The sequence below is a fragment of the Cygnus atratus genome, chromosome 1, assembly GCF_013377495.2.
Source record: "Cygnus atratus isolate AKBS03 ecotype Queensland, Australia chromosome 1, CAtr_DNAZoo_HiC_assembly, whole genome shotgun sequence".
Lineage (NCBI taxonomy): Eukaryota > Metazoa > Chordata > Aves > Anseriformes > Anatidae > Cygnus > Cygnus atratus.
In genome coordinates this window covers 1,439,467-1,461,970 of record NC_066362.1, presented here as the reverse complement: position 1 = coordinate 1,461,970, position 22,504 = coordinate 1,439,467, and the positions used below count along the sequence as shown (strand labels likewise).

Sequence of the window (22,504 nt, the reverse complement as noted above, 5' to 3'; positions counted from 1 at the left end):
CCTCTTTGGGGGAGCCCCCCCCCGCGGGTTTCCCCCCAAGCTTTTGGGGGCGAGCCTTCGGCCTCCTCGGCACGGTGTTTTTGCAGGCGAGAGGCCTCGGGCAGAGCTCGCAACTCCGCGGATTGGCTGCTCTGTTACCACCCGGAAACCACGGCCGGGGCGGAGCGAGCCGCCAGCTGATGGGGAGCCTTCGCCCCCCCCCCCCCGGCCTTCACCCCAGCCGGGGGGGCGCACCCGGGGGTCCCTGAGCACCCCCCCCCCCGCCTTCGGCCCCTGACGGCCGGGCTTTGTTGTTCCACGCCGGGGAGCAGCAGGGCGAGCTCTCCGCAGCCTCCCCCCCGGCCGGGAGTTTGATTTCTTGCTGATTTATTTGCCCCCTTTTGTGGGGAGATGCTCCCGGCTCTATTTTTAAGCGGCAGGGGGGGGGGGGGGGGTGGAAAAAAAAGGGAAGCGTCGCCCCTGCTCAGCGCATGAAAGGAATTAGAAACAGTCCCCGTTCGTCCCCCCCAGGAATCTCCCCGTTCGTCCCCCCCCCGGTTCGCAGGGCCGTGGAGCCGTCGAGCGTTGTTCCCCCTGCCGCCTGCGTTCAGGCTCGTCCCACGGAATAAAAGCGCAGAGCTCCCGAGTTCCCCCGCGGGGCGTTTGCTGCTCGCAGCCCGCTGTTTGCCCCCGCGGAGATCGGCCGAGGCCAGGGGTGGGACGCGGTTTACGTTTTGGGGCTGAAATGCCCCTTCCGGGAGGCTCGCGGCGCGCTTGTGTCCGGCTCGAGCGCCTTCCAAGGGCGCGTTGAGCAACGGGGCCGTCACGTGCCTTTGTTCTCCTTGGCCTGTCCCCAGGGGAAGAGCGTGTGCGCTGGAATGTCTTGTTTTGGTAGGGCTCGGCGGCCGGCTTGCCCTCGTCGTCTTTCTCCTTTAAGGAGAGACAGTTCTGGAAAAAAAACTCTTTTTTTTCTTTTATTTCTTCCCCCCCCCCCCATCGGGATGTGAATTTCCCAACGCCGCGCCGCCTCGTGCTCTGCTTTTTTCTGGGGCTCCGCTTTAGTCAGGTCCCCGGGGACGGGGGACGGGGGGGGTAACGGCGTGGCGGCGCTCCAGGACGCGCAAAGAGGTGCCCGCGGTTCGGTTTCGGGGCTGGGGGGGAGCCCCCGCCTCCTCCCAGCGCCCCCGGAACCGCTGGCGCGGCTTGGGGTTTGTAAATACAACCCCGCTCAACGCAGCGCAGGGCGCGCAGAGCTGCCTGCCGTGCTGGGACCTCCTGAATCCCCGCTTGGTCCTGCCAAAACCAAACCAGCTGGGGGCGGGGGGGGGAGGATCTCGGTCGCCTAAATGCCGACTTCCAGGGCATCGTCTCGGCGCTTTTAGGGCTGAACGCGGCGTTCTGGATCCTTCCCCTGCCCGGACGGGCTCGTGGCTGGAGCTGGACGTGCGCTCGCCCATTGTTGCCTTGTCGCTTTGATCGCGGGGGCTGTTGAAGCTCGGGCTCGTCGACCGGACCCGAAAACGCGGTGGAGCACCTGCTTCAGCATCGAATTGCGCCCGTCGTCGAGCCCGGGCCGTATAACACGGGAGCAGAGCGCCTCTTGTAGCTTCACGTCCTGGCCCTGCTTAAAAACAGAAGGGGAAAAAATGAAGGCGTTGTGTCTCCGCGCCTTGGGGTAACTATCTGTTCCTCTGTCTCCTTCCTCGGAGTGATTTTCGGGCGTTCCCAGCGGCGAGGCGGCCTTTGCCAGGGCTGTGCGCCGGGTTCTTGGGACCGAAGGGGTCGCTGGTGAAGCGAATCTCGGAGGCTGGTTTCGTGAAATAACAGCTTTTTTTTAAAAAAAAAAAGAAAGAAAAAAGAAAAAGGCGGATGCAGGATTTCGGTAGAACGGGTGGCTCGCCTCGTGGAACGGTGTCGCCGTCGTGCTCCGGGCCTCGGGAGGCACGCCCGGCGTTCCCGCTGCCCCTTACAGCCCGGCTGCGCGGGGATCCCCACGGGCTCGGCCCTGCGCTAGGGGAGCGTGGCGGGCGTCAGCGCGGCTGTCGTGTGGTCCCGGCGAGCTTTTTGGGAGCCCGTCTCGCTGAGCGCCCTCCCACGTGTTCGGAGCCAGTCAGAGGGACTGGTGGCAGGGCTGGGAATCTCCCAAACCCAGCCGAAGTCTTCCTACGCAGGATTAACCAGAAGATGCCCCCCCCCGCGATGAGGCTCCGCGTGACGAATATTGCGTCTAATCCGCGTGCGCGCACCCCGCGCCTTGTCCCGGCGCTGGCCGTGACTGCTGTGCCGCATCGCTGAAGTTAGGTTATGGGGCTTTTTCTTTTTTTAAATAAAAACACCGATGTTGTGGAAATCCGTGTGCTGGCGCACGGGGCTGGCGCTTCGGAGGCTCCAGGTTTGTTGTGTCCCCTCCCCTGCCTTGTGGCGTGGGCTGGTGGGGTCCGCGGTGGGGGGGGGGGGGGCAGCGAGCCCCTGTAGGGGCAGGCGGGGCCGCCCTCGCCCGTGAGGACGGACGGACGGACGGACACCCGCGGCAACTCACGGCGTGGATCCAGGACCCCAAACGCTCTGGTTTTTGCTTCTTGAGCAGGGTGCTCTTTGTGGCACCCGCTGCCCTTCCCCATCCCGCACCCCTTTTGCGGGCAAAACCAAAGAAGTGCTTAAAATAGGAACCCTAAGAAAAAAAAAAACAAACCAACTTTCCTCCTCATCTGCTTTCTTAAATCCCTCTGGGAGCGAGTCAGAGGGGCAGGGGCTGGCCGGCAGCAGGCTGTCAGGAAGGGAAGGGAGCCGTCCACCCGAAACCGGCCCCGTGTGGGGCGCGAGGGCTGCTTGCAGCCTAACCCCGCGTGCTCAGCACCTCTTGGTGCTCGGCGCCCTTCTTACACCGCGATTCAACGGCAGTCGCGGCCGGGAGGAAACCCGTCCCGGGCTGCCGTTGAGGTAGGAAAGTGCCCACGGTTAAAAGGACAAGCTCCGTGCGGGTTCCCAGCCCGAGAGCTGCATTTCACCGCCTGCTTAAACCAGAGGGGATGTGATGCCGGGGGAGAGGCGTCCGGATCTTCTGCTCGGCCGTCCTGTGACGGTGAGAGAGGGCTGAATAGCAGTTTTTAGTGCCGGCTGTGAGTTACACGCGTGGGTGTGCGTGGAGGAGCAGCTCGCCGCCTCGCTCTGTGCGTTCAGCTCTCCTCCTTCCCCCCCCCCCCCCCCCCCACTCCGTTTCCCCGCGGGTTTTGTCCGCGCGGTTCTGGAATAACGACCGCAGAGCAGCGCCCTTTGTCGCCCAAGCGGAGCTCGCGTGACTACGGCATCATCCGGCCTTGCCATTTCTGCTTTCCGTCAGGTCAGCCGGCCTGTGCTGCGACCCGTGGATGCCAGCAGGGAGCTGCCCTCCCCACGAGGAGACGCCCCGAGGCTTGGATCTTCCTCCACGTCCCCTGGAAGAGTCGGTTTTCTCGCTGGCAGAACCGCGACGTTCTCACTGATTTTATTTTTTTTATTTCCCACCCCCCCCCCGGCTAATTCCCGTTTCTTTTTTCTGCCTTCTTGGGATGCTTACAGTCGTTCGTCCCTCGATGCTGAGGCGCTTGGAATTCTGTTTGGCTGTTGCGGAGGAAATACACGCGGCCGCTCGTCACTGCAGCACTCTCTGCTCGGATTTTGCCGGGTTCTTTCCCCTCCTGTCCCTGCTCGGTCCCTTTGGCCACTTAGATCTAAGCGTTCTGTCCTCATCTTCATTCTCCCTCATCTTCCAGTTCCTCAGGCTTTCTGATAATGATCTGCCTGCGATGGATTTACGGCCTCGTGCAGAAAGGTGACTTCACTGCCTCTTGGGCTCGCGCAGCCCTTACCAGTTCTCGGCAAACGGGGCCGATCCCGGCTCGGGGCTAAGGTTGGTTTTGTTGTCACCGCTGCAGCTTCCTGGGACCTTAAATCATTTGGCTTCGTCTCCGGAGCAAATTGATTGCGCCTTCAAAGGGAAGCCAAACCCCTCGTAGTTCATTTTTTTTTGGCGTCCTGTGTTCCGGAGCAGGTAGAGGGTGTATCTGCATGGACGGTTCTTAAAGTATTGTTGTTCTTCTATCGACTGTAATCCCTTTTAACCGGCAAATTACAGAACATACCTGCACAGCCTGCCTGCAGATCACGCAGGAATGTGGAGGGGCTGGTGTAGACTTCCAGATATTGGGGAATCAGCGTGGGGAAGGGGTTTTCAGCCTAGCCACTCGATTGTTCTCAGGGGGTCAAACGCTTTTCCTCCAGAAATTATCACATTTCGTTGGTGCCTGCTTTCCTTGGAGTAAATGCTGATAGAAGTGCAAAATATTTTCCTCTGAGATTGTACAAATGGTGTGTCGGGGTGGATTAACCTGAAATATTCTGTGCTGTTTGGGTTTTTTTTTGCGATACTCCCTTAAATATGACCGTTTTAAGTCAACGTTAATGTTTTTGTTAGGAAGAGTCTGCGTTTATGACAGTTGGTGCCCTTTAAGGGGGCTTACCCCGGGGGCATTTGTCACCGCCCGTGAAAGGTTGAGGTTGAAAGCTGACAGCCGATTGTTACATAAATTTTTGCATTATTCCCAAATTCCAGGGGGCTTTGCACCTGGCCTCGGGCACTCCCTCCTGCGAGTGTGTAAATGCTAGGTGTGCAAATCGCTGCGGGGCGCTCCTCGGGTAACAGCTGCTGGTTCCTGGGCAGTGGCAGTGGACCCGCTACCGTGGCTCTATCGCGACAGACCATACCGGAGCCGAGGTGAGCAAGAGGGAAGGACGCAGAAGCGAACGTTGAGAGAGGAGGGACGGTGCCCAGCCTGCGAGCGAAGGTGTGGCACTGGGAGGTGAGCTCAAGTGTGTTTGCACTGCACAGAGAGGCTTTCGCAGCCTGGAAGGTCTGAGATTGGGACTAAAACCCAGCAGGGTGTAGGGTAGGATTAGGTTGTTATGTGTTTGTCGAGGATACCTCCCTGGCAGGAAGCTCCTTTGGAGGCGAGGATTTCTCACCTGCCTGCTCTGGTGCTGCTCACCCCAAATCCGAAACAGCTGGGGAGGCGCGGGACACGGTGGGACAGTGCTCAGGGTTGGTGTGGTCTTGAATAAGGTGCCTAGAAGAAAACCTTGGATGTTTTTTATATATTAAAAAAAAAAAAAAAAAAAAGCCAAAGCACGCGGTACTGAAGCAGGCTCCCGTGTCCCCGCTTAACCTCCCGCGGGGTAAATGAGCAGCTGCAATGTTGAAACAATTGATAAATTATTAACTGAAGTGCCTCGGCGTATTTTTTTGGCCGTTTGCTTTGTTTCGTCTCGACGGTGGCAGGATCGGCCGCGCGCTGGAGCTGTGAAGCCAAGCGTTGGGGCCGGGGAGAATGTCCGATAAGACACCCGCTTTTTGGGGCTGAAAACACGGATAAGAACCTAAAACGGGTGGTCTGCTCAGGGCTGGCTGGAGCTTGAATAAAACTTTGCTCTTCAAGGTGTTTCTGGATCTAAATGGTATTTTAGAACTGTGCTGCTGACCTGTAGTTTATTTTATCACCACTGTGGAGATGGCTTAAGAGTTGAGACTCAGCTTGGTTTTAAGGGCAGGTGAAGCTGCTGCTTTCTAAGCTAAGCTTTCTTTGCTAAGCTCTTGCTTAGTCGGCTGTGAAGGGCTTGAAGACCTTTTTTATTCCAAAAAGAATCGGGTTTGGCTTTCAAATGCGTTTGTGGAGAGAGTTTGTTGGTTTTTTGTTTTTTTTTTTTTTTTAAACTCGGTTTCAACCTTGGGAGATCTGCACCAGAGGAAGCTGATGCTTTTGAGACCTGGAGGAACCGACGGTGGGATGGAGTCGGTGATGGACGCAGTGCAGAACTAGCCCTCGTGTCCTGGAGGTTCCCAAAACCTTATCTGGAGAAGGTCCCTGTTTTAGGAGCGGAGAGAAGTTATCTCCTCGCTGAGGCGTTCAGCGAGAGCTTCTTCATCGGTGGAGGACTTCGAAGCTGGTGGAAGCTGATTCTCTTTTACCATCTCCTTTCCACTGAAGCCAAATGAAACCGGTTACGTTTTTCTCCTGCCCCAAATGCCATTAATTCAGCCTCGCCGACCTGCCCCTCAAATCTTTAAAGCCCCCACGGCTGAATGGGAACGCGTGCAGGGCGCTGGTTTCGTGTAGCAGCCGTGCAAGCCCTGAACCTGGCGAGAACTGGGCTGCTTTCCTGCTGAGGTCATGTTCTGCGGCCGGAGGCGTCCGTGTCGAGGGGACGTGGGAGCTGACCGTCGCGATGCTTCTCGAAGGTACCTGCTTTTTGGCTGGCAGCAGGCGGAAAAGAACGCGTCGTGGACTGATCTCTGCGAGAGTTTCGGGGACGGCCTTGCTTTGTAATCCTTTGTAAGGTAAACAAGGCTGAAGCAGCCCTTCCAGGAGCGAAGCACTTGTGGAAATGTCAAATCCAACGGTGGTGTGACTCAGCATGGTTAGGCTGACTTGCCCCTCGGTGCTACCAGAGGAACCTCCCACTTATTTTTTCTTTTTTCCTCTTAAGGCTTTCAACCTGCCACCGTGTCGGTTGCGAAATGAGGGAAGCAGCGAGAAGAAGGAAGCTAAATCGTCGTCGCTTTGTTCATCGGGCCTGCCATCGCAGGTAACTCAATACCTGCGGCCTAACGGAGGAATCCGTGCACAGTTATCGGGGCGAGCTTAGATCCCAAAGGGAGAACGTGGCTTGGAGAGACGGGGGGGGATGATGACAGCCCTGAAGTTGAGTTGTCAGAAATCAGATCCTTGTAACCTAGTCCCGGAGTGTGTTCCTTGAAAGGGAAGGTATGCGGGGAGGTGTGAGCTCCCCCTTTCCCTGCCTGACACGAGTAGCTGCCCCGTGCAAGGGAGCTGCCCGCTAGCGCTGCTTCGCCCTCTTTAAAAACCAGGGACCCTATTGAATTCACATGCTTTGTGCAAAGATCTCGGATTATAACAGATTCTGGCTTACTTGCAGCTGCCGAGAAACTTAGTCGTAACCTTCTTTTTTTTAACTTCCCGGTTTCTGCCGTATTTCCTTTTGTTTGGTGTTGGCGAATGTGACCAGAAGGTTGCCAGTAAAAGGTAAGTTTAAACTTGCCTCGTTTGGGCCACGAAGGAGGAGAGTCCACCAGTAAGTGGCCGTGCTCTGCTGCCTGTGCCGAGGGGAATCTCCAAGGCCTGGCTTGTGATGAGTGCAAACCAGAAGAAATACGTCCCCACGGCCTCAGCGAGGTGCTGGAACCGCGAGCCCCATTTTAATTACCAGTCACCGCTTGAATTTCCTGGGGATGATTCCGAGAGTCGCGTCTTGCCAAACGGGGAAAAAAGAGAAATTGTAAACCTGAAATGATTTGCAGTAACGTTCTCGTGATGTTAAGCCCTTGCGTCCAGGAGAAGGCTCCAGGAGGAGGCGTTCCTTTGCTAGTAAAGGCACGCCGCAAACGTGTCTGCTCTGAAAGAAGTGAGAAAATGTGCTGACCCGCTGCGGCGAACTTGACGTCGAGTCCTGCGAGGCTTATTGACCACCGGCCGCTTAAACCAGCTGCCCGTCTCTGGTGCTTGACTCAATTTTACGGATTTAGTGCATAGATTGGCTGGGAGAGGAGCGTTTGATTCTCGGCACGCGTTGAAGCCGGAGGATTAGGTTCCTGTGGTAGGATTTGGAGCGATCAGATCCGAACGTGGGAGCTCCTCTCCCTGAGCTGCTTCCCATCGGTTCCTGCAGGCACACGTCCGTTTGTGCAGGTCCTCAGGTGCGCCCTCCTGACTCACCTCTGCAGGGATGCCGAAAAACTTGGCCCTTTGGACTGCCCTGCTTTTAGTTTTTTTTTTTTTTCTTTTAAATGTCATCTTTTGTGAAAGGAGAAATCTTTCATCGCTTCAGCGTGATGCGTCGGAAAAAGATCCTGGGTTAAAGATTCGTGTTGTGCCTGGTTAGTCATAGCCAGGAGCGTGTTTTGGTGGGTTATTTGGCTGCGGAGGTTCTAGCAAAGGTGATTTGAGCGAAGGGTGCTTCACGAGACCCAAACCCTCCTTGTGCCTCTGCTTAGCACGTGTGGCTTCGGCGCCTTCCAGGCTTTTTTCCTCCTTTTGGCTTTTATTTGGATTTTGTTGCTCAAGCGGGAGCCAAGTGGGGATCGTGGCTGGGAACAGCTTACGTTGTAAGAAGCTGGTTTGAGTCTGCACCCGTTTCTCTGTCTCGTTAGAGCCAGAAGTTCGTCCTGTGCTTACGAATTATTGCACTCGATGTAGTTTCCTTTTTCGATGGCAGTTTGTTTGCAAGAGCTTCCTGCGCAGTAAGGCAGGGGTGTAGCCGGAGTCGTCGGGGTCAGGAGCTGCATCAGGGCTTCTGGTTTTTATTGCTCTCTTTGAGAGCCTCAGCGTACATCCAGAGGAGTAGCAAGCGGGTCCTTAAGTTGTCCTCTGTGCCTCTTGGTGGCTCCCGAAGTCACGGATTTCTTTCCTGCTACTTGAAGTTCAGCGTAACTAGGACACTTCAGGGTACTCCGTGTGCAGCTCTCATCAGCCTTCTGCAGACTTGGACAGCACAAGAAGCAAGTCCTGAGGCACGTGAACCCCGTAATCCCCTGAAGGTTTCACTTCAAGTAACCGGGGATCTGTTGCTGAGCACCCAGGAGAAGAGAGCGCCGTCAGGTGCGTGGTGCTGCAGCGCTGAGGGCTTTTCCTCCCCTTGACGAGGGGTTTCAGACCGCAGGAAATGCCCCCCTCGTTCCTCAGCGGGATGTAGGATGGACCAGAAGCCGGAACCGCCGGGTTAACTCAAAAGCCAAGGCATTCGGGTTTGACTCACCGTTGGGTTCTTCCCTTCCGAAGCCGCCCAGGAGGCGTGTAAGGACTCCGCGGTGCGCGCGTCCTCCTCGTGGGAGCTGGACGGGGCTGCCCAGGCTGCCCCGTGAGTCACAGAAACCCACATCAGCCGTTTTTAGGTCGTTACCAGCCTGGGCTAAATTTAGCAGATGAGCCAGAAACGTGAGGCTTCGCATCCAGCCTCCTGCTTGACCCCTGTTTCCTGGGCTGTTCGCTCGGGCTGCGCCCCGCGGCCGCTCGTACGTCTGCTGGAGGCGATTCCCCGGCGGCTGCTGCTGCTTCTGGAGCAGGTACACCACCGGGGCTCGCTCGCGGAGTTGCTAAATAACACCGTGTGAGCCGGGGGGGAGCTCTTCATCTCGCAGATTACCAGCTCAAATCCCCTCTGGGTTGATGGTTCCTCCCGGAGGAGAAGCCTCTCCGGTGTCCGATGGACGGCGCGTCGGCCGCCCGCTGGAGGCGCGTGCCGGATCCGGGGATGCTCCTCTCATTAGGGATGCTCCTCTCATTAGCGTTAAAATACCCCCTCAAGCAGAGAGCATCCCCCCCCTCCTTGCTCTCGGGCCCCACATCCCTGCTAAAATCGCAGAGATGAGTAAAAAGGGGGGAAATAACAGTTCTGCTGACTGGTACGAGTGGAAAATTTCAAGCCTGCTGGGAGAGGAGCAGTGGTTCTGCACCTCCAAGCTGTTCTTTATTTTCCCTTGGCCGGTTGTTTCGGGATCCTGTTTGTTTGCAGTAGCCTGCTGCTTAACTGGGGGGGTTTCCGTGGATTAGGTGCCTTGTCATCAAAACTGGCTTGGAGCGTGTCGAGTCGTCTTAATTCTGATTTCTTAAAGAAGGCCGGGGTAAACGCTGTGGCTTTGAAACGCTTCGCTGGGTCTGCCGGGGGTCGCCCGTAATTCGGAGCATCTGGCAGAGGTCACTGCTCGGCTTTTTGTTCTGCAGCCTGTGACTTTGGGGTTGTTTTGTTTTTTTTTTTTTAGCTCATCTCTGAAGGAGGAGGCACTTCAAACTCGGTGACAAAATCCCACTTTCCGGGCAGCTGCACCGCTAACGACCGAACTGCGTTAATTAGTTCTTAGCGCAGTTGCAGCGGTGCTCCTTTATCCCTGCTCCAACGGTGACCCGACCAGACGATGTCAAGGAATCTTCTGTTTCTGGCTGAATTTAACTAATTGCACGGAAGCGCCGCCTTTGCTCTCCGAAGCTCGGTAACGCAGGCTGAAAGCTCGGACCGGCAGTGGTCCGACGATGGCCTTCGCATCGATGGTGCGGCTCGTATCGTGGCGGTGCACGCGAAACTCGATTACGAAGTTCAGTTTTAAATTGGCTGCTTCTTTTTTCCGATCCGCGCAGTGAACTCGAGGTATCGCTGTCCCTGCAGGAGTAGCTTGAGGCGAGCGTTTGTCCCCCGGCTGTCAGGAATACGCGGGCGTAAATTGGGCTGCTTAATTTGTCAAAGTCCCCTGGGCTCTGCCTTCAGTTAACCGATGCGCCTCTCGTTAGGGGACTGAGCGAGAAGGGGATAATTAAGCCCGGGCAGATGGGCTAGAGCAAGCTCTTGGCTCGGAAGCAAGAGGGCCGGGAGATGGAGTTGCTCCTGACCTGAGCAAACACAAACTCACCCTGTTCTGGTCCCCCTCTCGGAAAGGACTTTGGACCTTGGCAGGGTGGGAAGCCCCGGGACTCTCTTCCAAGGGCTTCGAGGTTATCGGCCGTGAGGGCTCCTTCCAAACCCTTCCAGGGAACGTTCCCGGTCTGCCCCGGGGCTCAGCGAGGTGGTTTCGGAGGAAACCACCGGGTCGGGGCGCCGAGGACTGCGTGTTCCGTGTGTTTTAGGAACACCCGCTGCTGTTCTGCTGGTCGTGTTGTTGTAACGTGTGTTTTTTTTTAATATCTTTTTTTCCCTTCCTCTGATTGTGGTGGCGCCGCGTGTGCCAAAGCAGCTTGGACCCCCCGCGAGGTGCCGCGGTCGAGTTTGGTTCGCTGGAGCCTTCATCACCGGGCCGGAGGAAGCCACGGCACTCGGGACACAGCCCGGACGAACTCTGTTGTCTCTTTCTTCTGGCGCAGCTGCTGAGCGAAAGCCTGGTCTTCAAAATCCGGAAGGTATTTTGGAGGAGTGAATGCCGCGTGGCCGCCGGCCCAGGGCGAGGGCGCTCTGCGCGCCCGTGCTGCCCCGGCTCTGCCTCGGCGAGGTTTTGTCCGTGGCTGGCGAGCTCGAGCCTGCTGGTGCGTTCCCAGCCCCGAACAAAGCCCCGAAGGCTTTGTCAAGGCTTCTTCCTTGGCAACCTTTCCGCCGCGGCCCTAAAGCTTGCCTTTCCGTTGCACGAGGAAGCTCGTGTGGGGATCATTGTTCGTCTCCGGGTATGGCTCTTTCATGTCTTCCTCTTGAACACAATGCAGCTTTATACCTTAAACTCCAGGAAAATCCTGCACAGTTAATCCTTTGGAAAGGCCAGAAAACCCTCAGAAGAGCTCCGGCCTTTTAAAAACCTTTGTTAAAAGGCGAGCGTTTCACTTCTGGCTACCGAAGCTGTTGATAGGAGCTGGATGCAAGCGGGATTGCTGAGCCTAGCTGGCGCACCGGGCTGCTTCCTTAACTTTCCAGGGGTGATAAGTGAACTTTTTGCAGGTGGTTTGGTCATTGACCAGCAAGACCGTGCCGTGGTGGCCGTTAGTGGCTGGGGGTGGGGTGGGAAATGGCTTGTACAGACCCCGGGCTCAGCCTTGGGAGCGTGTCTGCCGGGGGTTTTTGGGAAGCGGACCTGAACTTGGCTCCAGCTCCCAGGCCGGGCGCAGGAAGCTGAGCGACAGATCCGTCCTGTGAAGGAACCCACCACGTACGGGTGGCCAAGTGGGCTGAAGGGAATAAAGCGAAGGCCAAACCGCTTGCCCCGCGCACCCTGTCTGTCTGCAGCCTGCCCTGGGACGTGGGATCCAGTTTGGGGATCTCCAGAGGAAGCACTGGGTACGCCACGGTGCTCCACTGCGCAGTAAGGATCCGAGGGATAAGTCATTTAGCAGGGGTGACAGTGGCACCTGGGGTGGTTGTGGGATCCCTGTACCAAACTGTCGTCCGCAGGAAGCCCTACGCCTTTTCTTTTACACCTTTTCTTTTAGCCCAGTTGAGCTGGTTCCCTGGTACGGTGCATTTTGTTTGGTGTTTTCACCTTTCGGATTAGAGATGACCTAGAAAGAAAGAGAACGGCGTCTGTAAGCTTCGACCGCTGCGTGCAAGCGAGGTCTGAAAGGTGCTCATTCCTAAATCCCTTCTTCCCCCTTCGGTTTGAGGGCAAACGGGGTGCAGGCTGTGTTGGAAACTGTGGCTGTGGTTGTCATGACGTGGCCAGTCCTGCGGCTCAGATCCGGGCTGTGAGGCATCTCTCCCTCCGTCCTTCGGGGCATCTCTTTGGCGTGAAACAACAAAACTCTGTGTGGAAAATCCCGTCTGAGCCGTTCCTCTAAGACCTCTTTCCCAAGATAGCTTTTAACAAAACCGGGGTGGGGAGAAGCAAATCCGATCCCTCCAGGAGCTGTGGCAGGCTCCTGCAGGGCTCCTTGCTGGGGCGCAGACGAGGACGAATCTGCTCCTTATTTTTTTGCACGTGATGTCTAAATCCTTATTTTTGCACCTGATTTCTAACAGGCGTACTGCCCTGATCTCTGACTTCAGATCTGTGCTTACCCGCTGTGGACGCGGTATCAACAGGCTTGTTAATGAGCGTTTTGTTAACGAACCTGTCGGTGTAAGCCCCTTTGTGTAGGTAACGGCCGTGCAGCCCCGTGGGTGGTGTTCGTCCCGAGGATTTTCCGCCTGCGAGCGAGCAGTCTGCGTCGTCTGCTGAGCCCCAGCGTCTGAGGAAGAGCAGAATGCAACTTCTTGGGGAAAAAACGTGATTCGAGTGGTTTGGAAGGCACAGAAGTCCCCGGGCACCTCAGGGTGCGACCTCCTGAAACAACCACCTGCGTGGGGAAGGGCATCGTGCGTTTCTGCGGGTCGGGCTCGGCGGGTGCTGGGAAGCCTGGCTTGAAGCCACGCGGCAACTTTACCCCGTGCTACCCGAGGTCAAGGGAACTGCTCTGATCCACAGGTTGAATTCAGTTTGTTTGCTCTTGCTTCCTGCACCCATGCCATAGAAATGCTGGTTGTTTCTGAGGCTTGTTGTAAAGCTTTTTTGATTTTTTTTTTTTTTGAGGACTGGCAGATCAAAACCCTTCTGCAGGCACTCTCAGAACTGCAGGAGCTTTTTGCTCTAATAGCAAAGTATCCTGGAAGAACCAAATGTAACTCGCGTCCTGTTTTTCAGAGGGAGAAATAATTTCCTGAAATATCTTTGAGAGACCTTACTGCCTTTCTGGTAGGTACAGGAAACGGGTGACAGCTCAGAACTAGGGCGTTGGACGTTAAGCGTGTGAGCTCAGGACACCAGTCGTTGAACGCTTAAAGATAAGCTTCACGCGGACCGGTGCTGCTCAATTTTCCCTGGCACTGCCCACTTCAATGCTTGCTCCGGGCTCGGAGTCTTATTTACAGTTCAAGCACAGCTTGCTCTAGCTGGCATTTCGCGTGGTTGTTGCTGTCTCGATTCTGAAGACCAAGGTTTGAATATTTACAAACTTCAAAAAAAAACCAACATGCAGACGTGAGCTCGGTGAGCTAGTGGTACGTCGTGGGGGTATTTCCTTCTGCGCGGGGTTGGAAGGAACCCTAAAGCAGCGCCGTGCTGTAGGTGCCTCAGTGTCCCTGCTGCGAGAGGTGCCTGCGGAGCAGCTCAGTCTCGTGGTTCTGCTCTGATGTTTCCGGTCTCTGCTCCAGCTGTCGGTTTACGGCAAAGGTCAGCAAAGCAGGCTCTCCCGCAAGGCTCTTCCACAGATCCAGGTCCGCAAGCGAGCAGAGGCCATGCATCGAAGCAGGTGCCCCACAGCATCTTCCCAGTCCCGCTGCCCAACCCTTCGTGCCTGTTTTTTAAAAAAAAAAAAAAAGGCAGCCCGAGCAGCTGACCGTCTCGCTCTCCTCACATCTGCCTATCACACGGAGCAGTTCTTGGTGTGCTGCCAGGGTTTTCGCGCTGAACCAGCGTTTCCTGGGCAGTCTCACCTCTGCTGGGGCTGTAGAGCAAAATAGCACTGAGTTGTGTTCCTGGTGGGCCGCAGAGAGCTCCGTGGTGTATGCAGCCCTGATGCCGAGGGTGCAAGGCCCTGGACAGGACTTCTGGTGTCACTTTGTTCCTCCACGCGGCCCCGGTGCTTTAACGGTTCAAGCTCGAGTGTGTTCATGCGGCGCTTCTTTTAGCGAGGGCTTCAGGATTTTTGAAGAAGAGACAGCCCAGTGTGAAGCGCGTACTGAAACGATTTGCAGGACTTCTTTAACACCTTCTCAGTTCGGCAGTTAGGATGTAGCTCGAGCTGCTGCAGCTTACCCGCGTGCCCTCAGGGAGTCTCTGGCCCGTGCAGCATCCCTTGCAGGTAAGAAGGGGGAACAAAGGATGGGGACTCCATTCCCAGAACTAGCAACTGCTCAGGTGCCAGAGCGTCTTCAAATTGAGCTGCTGTTCAACACAAGCTAACTCCGAATTTACCAGAATGAAAATATCTGCGTTGACGCCTTCTCCTTCCCCCCATTAAGCTCTTCGTCTCGTTCAAAACGAAGAAGTTGAGATTTCTGGCGTTCTCGTAACTGAGAACTCATGCAGGAGCCCAGCTGCTGACCTCCTCTGTGTCTGTGACTGCAAACACGCCGTGTCCCGAGGGCTTTGGGTTCCGGGTCGCTGCTGCCGAGGTGGCTTGACGTGCTTGCGCTTTCTAAATGACTCTGTCGCTTAGACATGACTTCTTGGGGGCGAAGAAGTAAGTCAGTGAAGTCTACAGGAATCTCAAGCTTCATTTGAGGGACAAGGCCACATCCTAGGCTTCCCGAGGACGTCTGTTGCTCCAAGTGAAGCATTCACCTGCGGGAGCGCCGCAAAGCGTTCTGCTTCCAGCAGACCCGGTACGTTCCTGAGAAATGCTCTGTGGGGCACAGCCCCTTCGCAGCGCGGTTAAATCTCACGCTCGGCGTCAGGTGTGGCACACGTTTGGAGCCAGGCTCTCGGTTCTGTGGTTTTACAACCACGGTTTTGCTTTCTGAAGCTTTTTTTTTTTTTCGCTTCTTGAATTCTCGTGAAGAAAGGAAATCAACTGTACCAGACACAACTGGAGAAAGAAACGCTGGTGGCTTTTTTTTCTGCTGTTTCACTTGAAATGCACTTGAAATTTCTCGCTTGTTTGAGAAGTTTGATTATTCCTACGTTAAATACTTGGTTCCCACCAGTAAGCACAATCGCCATGGTAACGAACTTCTCCTGATGGGAGCCGGAGCAGTGCGAACAGATCTGATGGCTCAGCTCAGAGGCAGACGTGTGGCCCTGTAAGCTAACGCTGCCGGCGTCTTCGGGGCTTCCAGCTCTGACGGTTTCCCCTGTGACCGGCTGGAAGCGGCAGGGTGCTGAGCTCTGCACAGCACCACGTCTGTGGATCTGGCTCAGAGCGCGAGCTCCCCGATGATTTCCACCCTGCTCCTGCCAGGTGAGCACCTTGTGCTGACTTCTGGGAGGCTTGAGCGTTTGGCCAGAAGGTGCAGAGGGACACGAGTGCATTACACGGGCCTCTTGCCTCTCTAATTACCCCAGAGAAGCCCAGGCTCCGTGTTCCTGTGTCACCGCTCTGCGTTTTGCCTTCCTTTCCGACAGGATGCTTTCCTCAAACAGCGCTCATCTCCAGCTGGACCCGTTTAAGAGGTTTGCTTAGCAGCAGCAGCAGTTATTATAGACTAATTGCCCTTAAGTTCTCTTTGCTGGGTGCATCCTCTGTTACTGAGACGTGAACCAATCCCATTTCCTTGTGGAGGGGACGTTGCTGTTGTGTTATGGTCGTGCATGGTAGCATCAATCAAGTTGTACTGATCGCGACTTCGTTCCGACTGCCTTTCATCAAGGCTGGTCCTTTCCCTTCGTGTTTAAAAATCCTGTGTATCAGCTTCCTCTCGCCTTGATGAATACAGCTCCCCGTCTTTCTCTAGGAGCGCCTCAATGACCCCGTGTAGGCCAGTTTTAAGTGATTTCGAGCCTTTCCTCCCAACGTGCTGCTCCTGGGGCTGACCAGCGGCACGCGTAGCACCAAAACAGACTTATTTCGCAGGCAGAGCTCCGCTGCGACGCACATCAGAAGGCGTCACTGGGCCCTGTACGCGTTCTCCTCCCGAATCGCGCTTGGCTAACGATACCTGGGAAAATGAGGGCCTGCCGCTTGTACGTGCTGTGTTCTTCCCTGGCTGTAAATGCAGATGAGCCGCGCAGTAATCAGCAGCGCAGAGCTGGGGTTTGGCTGCGGTGCTCGTTAGCTGCTGTCAGAGTGACACTAATTGTGCCCCCTTCTCATCTGATTGGGAAGGATCTCTCGGTGCCGCAGCTGCAATTAAGTTATGACCTACCCGGTGTAAGCTCGAGAACGCACTTTGAAATAAGCTTATTGCAGCCTGATTTCTCTGCAGCGAAGATATCTGTCTGCTCTGCTCTTTTCCTAAACAAGCTGGAACTTTTCGAGGGGACAGCACGGGGGGGGGACAACGAACTGGTTTGTCTCCTGGAGGAAAAGAACGGCATTACTCAGCCCAGCAAGGTAGGAGGTGCACCTCGCTGTCGTCTTCTGGTGGGAGAAGACCCCTTTTGAAGCCTGGAGCGTCCTCTTTGTAGGAAAAATGTTGCTTAGCTTCTAAATCCTAAATCAGTCGACAGCAGAGACTCCTCTGCAAAGTGTCTGCTGGGGGAAGAAAGCTGGCTTTTCTTTGCCTTCTACCTTATCCTCGTTACTTCAGCTTCTTGGCACGAAGCTCAGTGCAGAGCAGCCAGACATAAATCATCGAGAGCTCCAAAGAAAGCAAAGCCAGACCAGAGGGCTCACTGGATTAGTCTCTTCTCCCCAAGCCCCCGCTCGTGCCCGTGGTGTGTCTCAGTACACGTGGCTGCGCTAGGGAAGGGCCTTTTGGCGGGGTTTCTGGTTACCAGGGTGTTTGTCTCGGGGAAATTTGCCATCCTTGACATGAAATCGTGAAGGGTGTATGCAAAACAACTTGAAAATGTTCTTTCTTGTCTGATTTAGCATCTCAGCTGGCTTAAAATCTGGTAGAGGAGCAGCGAGTGAGGGTTTTTTTTTTTAAAGAAAAACCGCATTTCTAACAAGAAAGCGGGCTTGTGTGCCGTGTCCAAAATAAAACCCAGCACAGGTTACTGCTCAGCTATTCACTCGCCGTTCCCTAGCTTGTGGAGTATTTTCAGTTCCCATCGTAACCGCCGTCGTCTTGCTACCTCTGGTAGTGCCCTTCCCTCCTCCGCGCCGTCGGATCGATGGGAGTCTTGCCTTGCCAGAGCTTTGGGATTCAACGCCTCGGGTGCGTGAAGGTAAACCGCAGGTTACCCCGGTGGGGGTAAACTGCTCTGGGGCTGGCACAGCCAGGGGGGTTGAGGATTTCTCCACCAGAACCTGCACGACGTGGTGTACTCAGCAAACAGCATCCGTGTTCCTGGTGCTGGAAGGAACCTTCACGTCGAGCTGGAAACAGAGCTGTGCCCTACGGCAACGGGAATAACTAGCTTGGGGGAAAACCAGTGGATTTCAATAACGTGAGCGTGGTTAGCCCGGAGTTCTCAAGAAGTGTGCAGGGTGACTTAAAGTGCTGCCAGGAAATCGCACGCTTTTATTTCTTTATGACCCGCTTTCATTGCAAGCGTCCTTTGCTGGTGTGCTGCGGGGACAGATAACGCGGTGGGAAGGAAGGGAAATGGGAGTAAAGGGCAGGGACTTTTACAGGGGAAAACAAGACCGAATAAAACAGGACTGAATATAAAACAGGACCGGATATTCCCGACGCTCAAAGTGAAGCGACTTCAAAGTCCCGGTGCCGGCTGCGGCTTCATGTGTGAGGCTGGCACCTCGGGCGGCCCGTGCCAGACACAGAGAGGAGGCAAGGCAGGTGACGAAGGGTGACGAAGGCTTGGAGGCAGGGAGGCGACCGAGCTGAACGTGCCCTCCTGCTGCCCACGCGGCGGTGCAGCCGGTGCCGCTGCTGCATCCCAGGGCTCCCGCGGATCGCTGCAGGTTGTGGGAGTGGAACTCGCTCACCTGGGTAAGAAAACACATCTGCATAACCACTGGGCCAACACGAAAAGTTATAGGATATTTATGTTGTAGGGTTCTGCTTGCAAATGCTTCAGAAGAATTCACACCTTGATGCCCCGGCCGGAGCGGTGCTTTCTGTCTCCCAGCTGGCGTGGCCGCGCGTTCGCCGCACGGAACAGCAGCACTCACCTGCAGAGCTCTTCACCGAGGAGCCAAATCGACAGTAGTCATCTGGGTTTAAACAGCCTTTGTTTGTCACTAACCAGGCAGACAGTGAGTTAATTCCTTAGAGAGGTTCTTGGCTGCTTAGGTGGCAGAGCTGGATGACTGTATTATTCGTTAATAATACACACAGGTGTGGCCTTAGCTTTTTTCCTCAAATTCAGAATTCATTCTCTGCTCAGGTTCTTCAGCTGGAAGAGCTGTAGGTGAGTGTCCGTAAGTAATGCAACGTGTGGCAGGGATCCTTAGAAGGCAGGAACTTGCTTTTTGATAAGATTCAAAGTGAGATGCACGTAGATAAATGCACAATTTTATTTTTCCCTGAGGCTTTTCAGCTTTCTGCTCTCTTTCTTTGCGGCTGGGTGCTCACAGCCACTTGTATCAGTAGGCTTGCAAAAACATTTTCAGCGAAATATTTTTAGCTGGAAAACTGATTTGCCCAAGCTTATAACTTATGTTAATTTCAAGGAAACCTAATGGAGGGGAATTTATTTTAAGGCTAAATATTTGCCAGGAAAAAAAAAAACACAACAAACTAACCATCTGTTGGCCACGATGTTCACCTGGGACTTTGGGAGATCTGGGCCTGCAGTCGTACCCAAACAGATTTTTTTTATTCCTGCAGGGCAGATCCAGACCTACAGCAGTGGGTGGCCCTGTGTGAGGCCACGTGGGAGGATGAGGGAATGGGAACTTGACCCTAGAAGAGGCAAATCCACAGCGGCCAGTTTATTTCTGGTTTGGTTGGGCAGTCTCTGTCTCACTGGATTTGAAAGGTTTTGTGTGTTTCGGTGTGGGTTTTTTCTGTCCCAAAGCAGAATGGGCAAAATGCTGTGGATCACTTTTTATTCTGGCTGAAGAAACAATTTCCTGTGAGCTCAACTCGGAACAATAGAGCCTTGATCTTGATCGGGGCCTCTAGATGTTACTGCAATGCTAATAGGTAGCGCGCTTGGCCTTTGCGCTTCTGGCACATTTCAGGCACTGTATAGGGCGTCTGTAATCAGCTGCAGCAAAAATTCCCTTCTGTCTCTCTCCTAGCAACCCCTTCTGAACTGATATTTCAAAATAAGCTTGCTTTCCATATCATCATCTAAACGTTTTTGACACTTGCTGTCATTAAAATTCTCTTAACGGTCTTGGGACAGAGATAATTTATCTTCGGGTCCTCAGGACTCCCTCCTAGTTTCTGTGGTCGTAATGTGGGAGTGCTTTTGAACTCCTTATCCGTCAGAAACAGCACCTGATTTGTCTCCAGATTTTGCTGTTTTCTCCTGATTTGCGCTCTGACTGTGCCTGACACGAAGTCAGGTTAGTATACCTAGGTGGTAAGGAGGTAAAAGCAGCAAGGCCACAAGTCACCTAGACTTACAGGAGCAAGCTGAGAGCATTGAAAGGGACTGGGATGTGTTTCTGTTGAGTGTTTCAGCATACACGGTGTGTGTTACAGGCTGGTTCCGTGGCTCTGATCCTGCCCCCGTGTACACAGTGGCTGTGAGCCCTGCTCTGGGAACGAGGCGGCCTGCTCGCACCAGCACGAATGTTGAATTACTGCTAGCATCAAGAATCTTAAAGCCTTTATCCATCAGTTGATTGTTTTCTCCAATCTGCGTGATGAAGAGCGCAGGGACAGAAACAGTTCGGGGCTCGGAGGAAGTCAGCTGGGCAGAGCAGACCGAAATAAGGTGAGGGGGTTGTGGGCTTCCCCCTAAATGCTGCCGGCGTGCTTCAAGTCCTTGGTGCTCCCAGGAGCGTTTTCTGCACACTTGCATCGGGACCTGTTGGAAGAGGTGGGGGGAATCCTGGAGGCAAGCACAGCTATCCTGGGAGATGTGACTTGGGGTTGCACTAAATGCTTCGGTCACTTCTGATGGGCTCCGTGTTCGTGCCTGGATTCCTCGCTGACCTGAAGAGCCCTTGGTTGTGGACATTTGGCTCCAAATTATCCATCTTCTTTTCGTGGGGCTTCCTGAAGCTGTACTTGGTTCGCTGAAGCTTCGAAGCATTTCTGACTCCCTGGGAGCTACCCGAGCTTGCTGCAGGATCTGGCTCTTCTAGCTCTGAGTGCAGGTGAGGGTTTTCATTGCGCCCCTGGCTTCCTGAAGGTCCTGCACGGCTCCACAGTGGCAACTCTCTTGGATCCAAGACAGCTGATCGATTACTGGCGTGTTTGGAACAGGATTCATTTGGGATTTGGTTGTAAGGCTTTTGCCTTATGGAGAAAAAATAATCCATCTGATCTGAGCCAACAGCTGGGGGCAGAGCTGGCATTCTTTGTTCCAAGAAGCATTGCCCTCAGTCGTGGTGGAGCTTTCTGCTGTTCCCCAGCACTTTTCCCCCTCTGCTTTTAGAGATTTCCTCGGTACAGTTTATAGCGACAGGGGAGATGAAGAAGCCTTCGGGTCTGCCTCAACTTCTCCTGGAGTCTTCCTGGAGCCCTGGCTCATGCATTAAATGTTTCCTGGGGATTGGGTACGCGAAGGGAATGGCTCTGAAGACTTCCTGGGGATGGAAGGGAGCTCGCAGGGAGTAAATATTATTCTCTCTGCAACTGTCCATATATTTTTGCCACTGCTGCTCTCACTGTTAGTGAATTTCAAATCCCTGAACATCTTTAGGGAAAGCTTGGTGCAACGAGGAGGACTGCTCACCCCGCTTGTGTTTGGCTTCGTGTGGAATTCCCCTCGTGCCCAGGAGGGTCGGCTAACACGGCTTCCTCCGTTCCGCTCGGGTGTTTCCAGACTTCTGTGTCGATAAGAGGGCTTTCTTCTGAAGTTCACCTTGCTCTGAGGTTGTATGTGCATGTTGATAAGCAATGTGGTTGCTCCCAGACACGGCATTTGCATCCCAATGCATGTTCCTTGTGCAAATCTAACTCTCCGTTCTTTTTTAGTAGGGATCTTAGGTCCTTGTCACGACAGGGAGAACAATCGAATACGGCACTGCACCACTTACTAATAGGTTTTTTTTTTTAATTTGGGAACACTTAGACCTGAGTCTAAGCACGGAAAACTCCGCTTTTATTTATGGTCAGTATTAATTCGTGCAGCCTGCAGCTGCTCAGGAGCTTGCTCCAAGCATCCAGCTCGGAGAGCTGCTTTTTATTAAGTGCCACTTGATTGAGTCCTGAGTAAAACCATTTGTGTTTAACCCAATCTGCAAAGCTGCTCGGAGTGTTAACATACTTCGGTGTTAAACGTTTCACTCTGGGGCGTCATCACACACAACGGGTTCGTGTCAGAGCCCCTGTCTGAGCGGGGAATGGTTCTCCATTAGATGAGTGCCTGTGTTTTCAAAGGAGCTCAGACTCGGTCGAGCCTATATTTAAAATCTCCGGCCGTGAGGAGATGCGGTGACGAGTGTCCCTTAACTCCGGGTCTGAAGGAAGCTGCAATATTTAGCTGCTCAGCTGTTCTCCCCAAACCTTCAGGGACAAAGCAGAGTCTGGCTTTTAGCAGAGAAATCGCTTGCGCTTGGGGCACCGAGGTATTGATCTGCCCTCTGTGAGCTGCTCTTGGGTGACAGCCAGGTGCAGTCGGTTACTTGCCGTTTAACTCCAGGGCAGAGCAGCTTGTGCTGAACCAAGAGAGAGCTCCTGAGCCAAAACAAACTGCTCTAAACTTCTCCCTCCTCTCCGTGAGAATGAGTGGGAAAAATATTTCTGCATCCAAACTCTTCTGGAGCTGGCACTGCGGGAAAACTTCTCCGATCCGGGCGTCGTTGTGCTCGAGGAGCTGTTACAAATCCTGACGGACCCTGCGGCTGGGACGTGGATCTCCTGCACACGAGTACTCGTACAGGCTGCCAGGCTGAATCGGCCCTTCTGGAGCCGGAGCCTCTTCTCGTTGCGTGACGCGTCCTAAGCAGACTTCAGAAATGGGGAATTGCGCCGAGAGCTTTGTTCCTGGTGGTAGGTCCCGAGCAGTTACGTTCTGGTGGGTCAGGGACGTGTAAGTGAGCGTGTGTGTGTGCGCACCAGGGCACGCGGGTGGTTGTTTTGCTTGGTGCCACGAAGATGGAAGAGCACCAGTGTTACTGCTGCGAAGTAGAGAGGTTTATGGGCAAATGCTGTGCCTTGAGCGGCAAGAAAACTTGTTTGCATCGAGGGAAGAATCGTGGTTGTGGAAGGGGGCCTGGCTTCGGTTCCATTTAGTCTAAGGTGTTCTTCCAAGCTTGCTGTGAAGACGTTAAGCATCTTTTGTTCGACACTGTGCTCTTGCACTTTTCTCAAAGCAGGGTGGCCTCAGGGGTGCAGAGCTGCAGCAATTTGAAGTTCAGATAGGAGAACCTTTAATTTCTTCCTGCTCCATTTTTCGGATGCT

The 22,504-nt window shown here is 54.5% G+C and overlaps 1 protein-coding gene across 5 annotated transcripts in view; it reads left to right on the top strand.

The window, feature by feature from the left end:
* UBE2H (ubiquitin conjugating enzyme E2 H) overlaps nucleotides 1-22,504 on the top strand; it is a 51,111-nt gene that overhangs the window by 2,988 nt on the left and 25,619 nt on the right. The window lies entirely within an intron of this gene.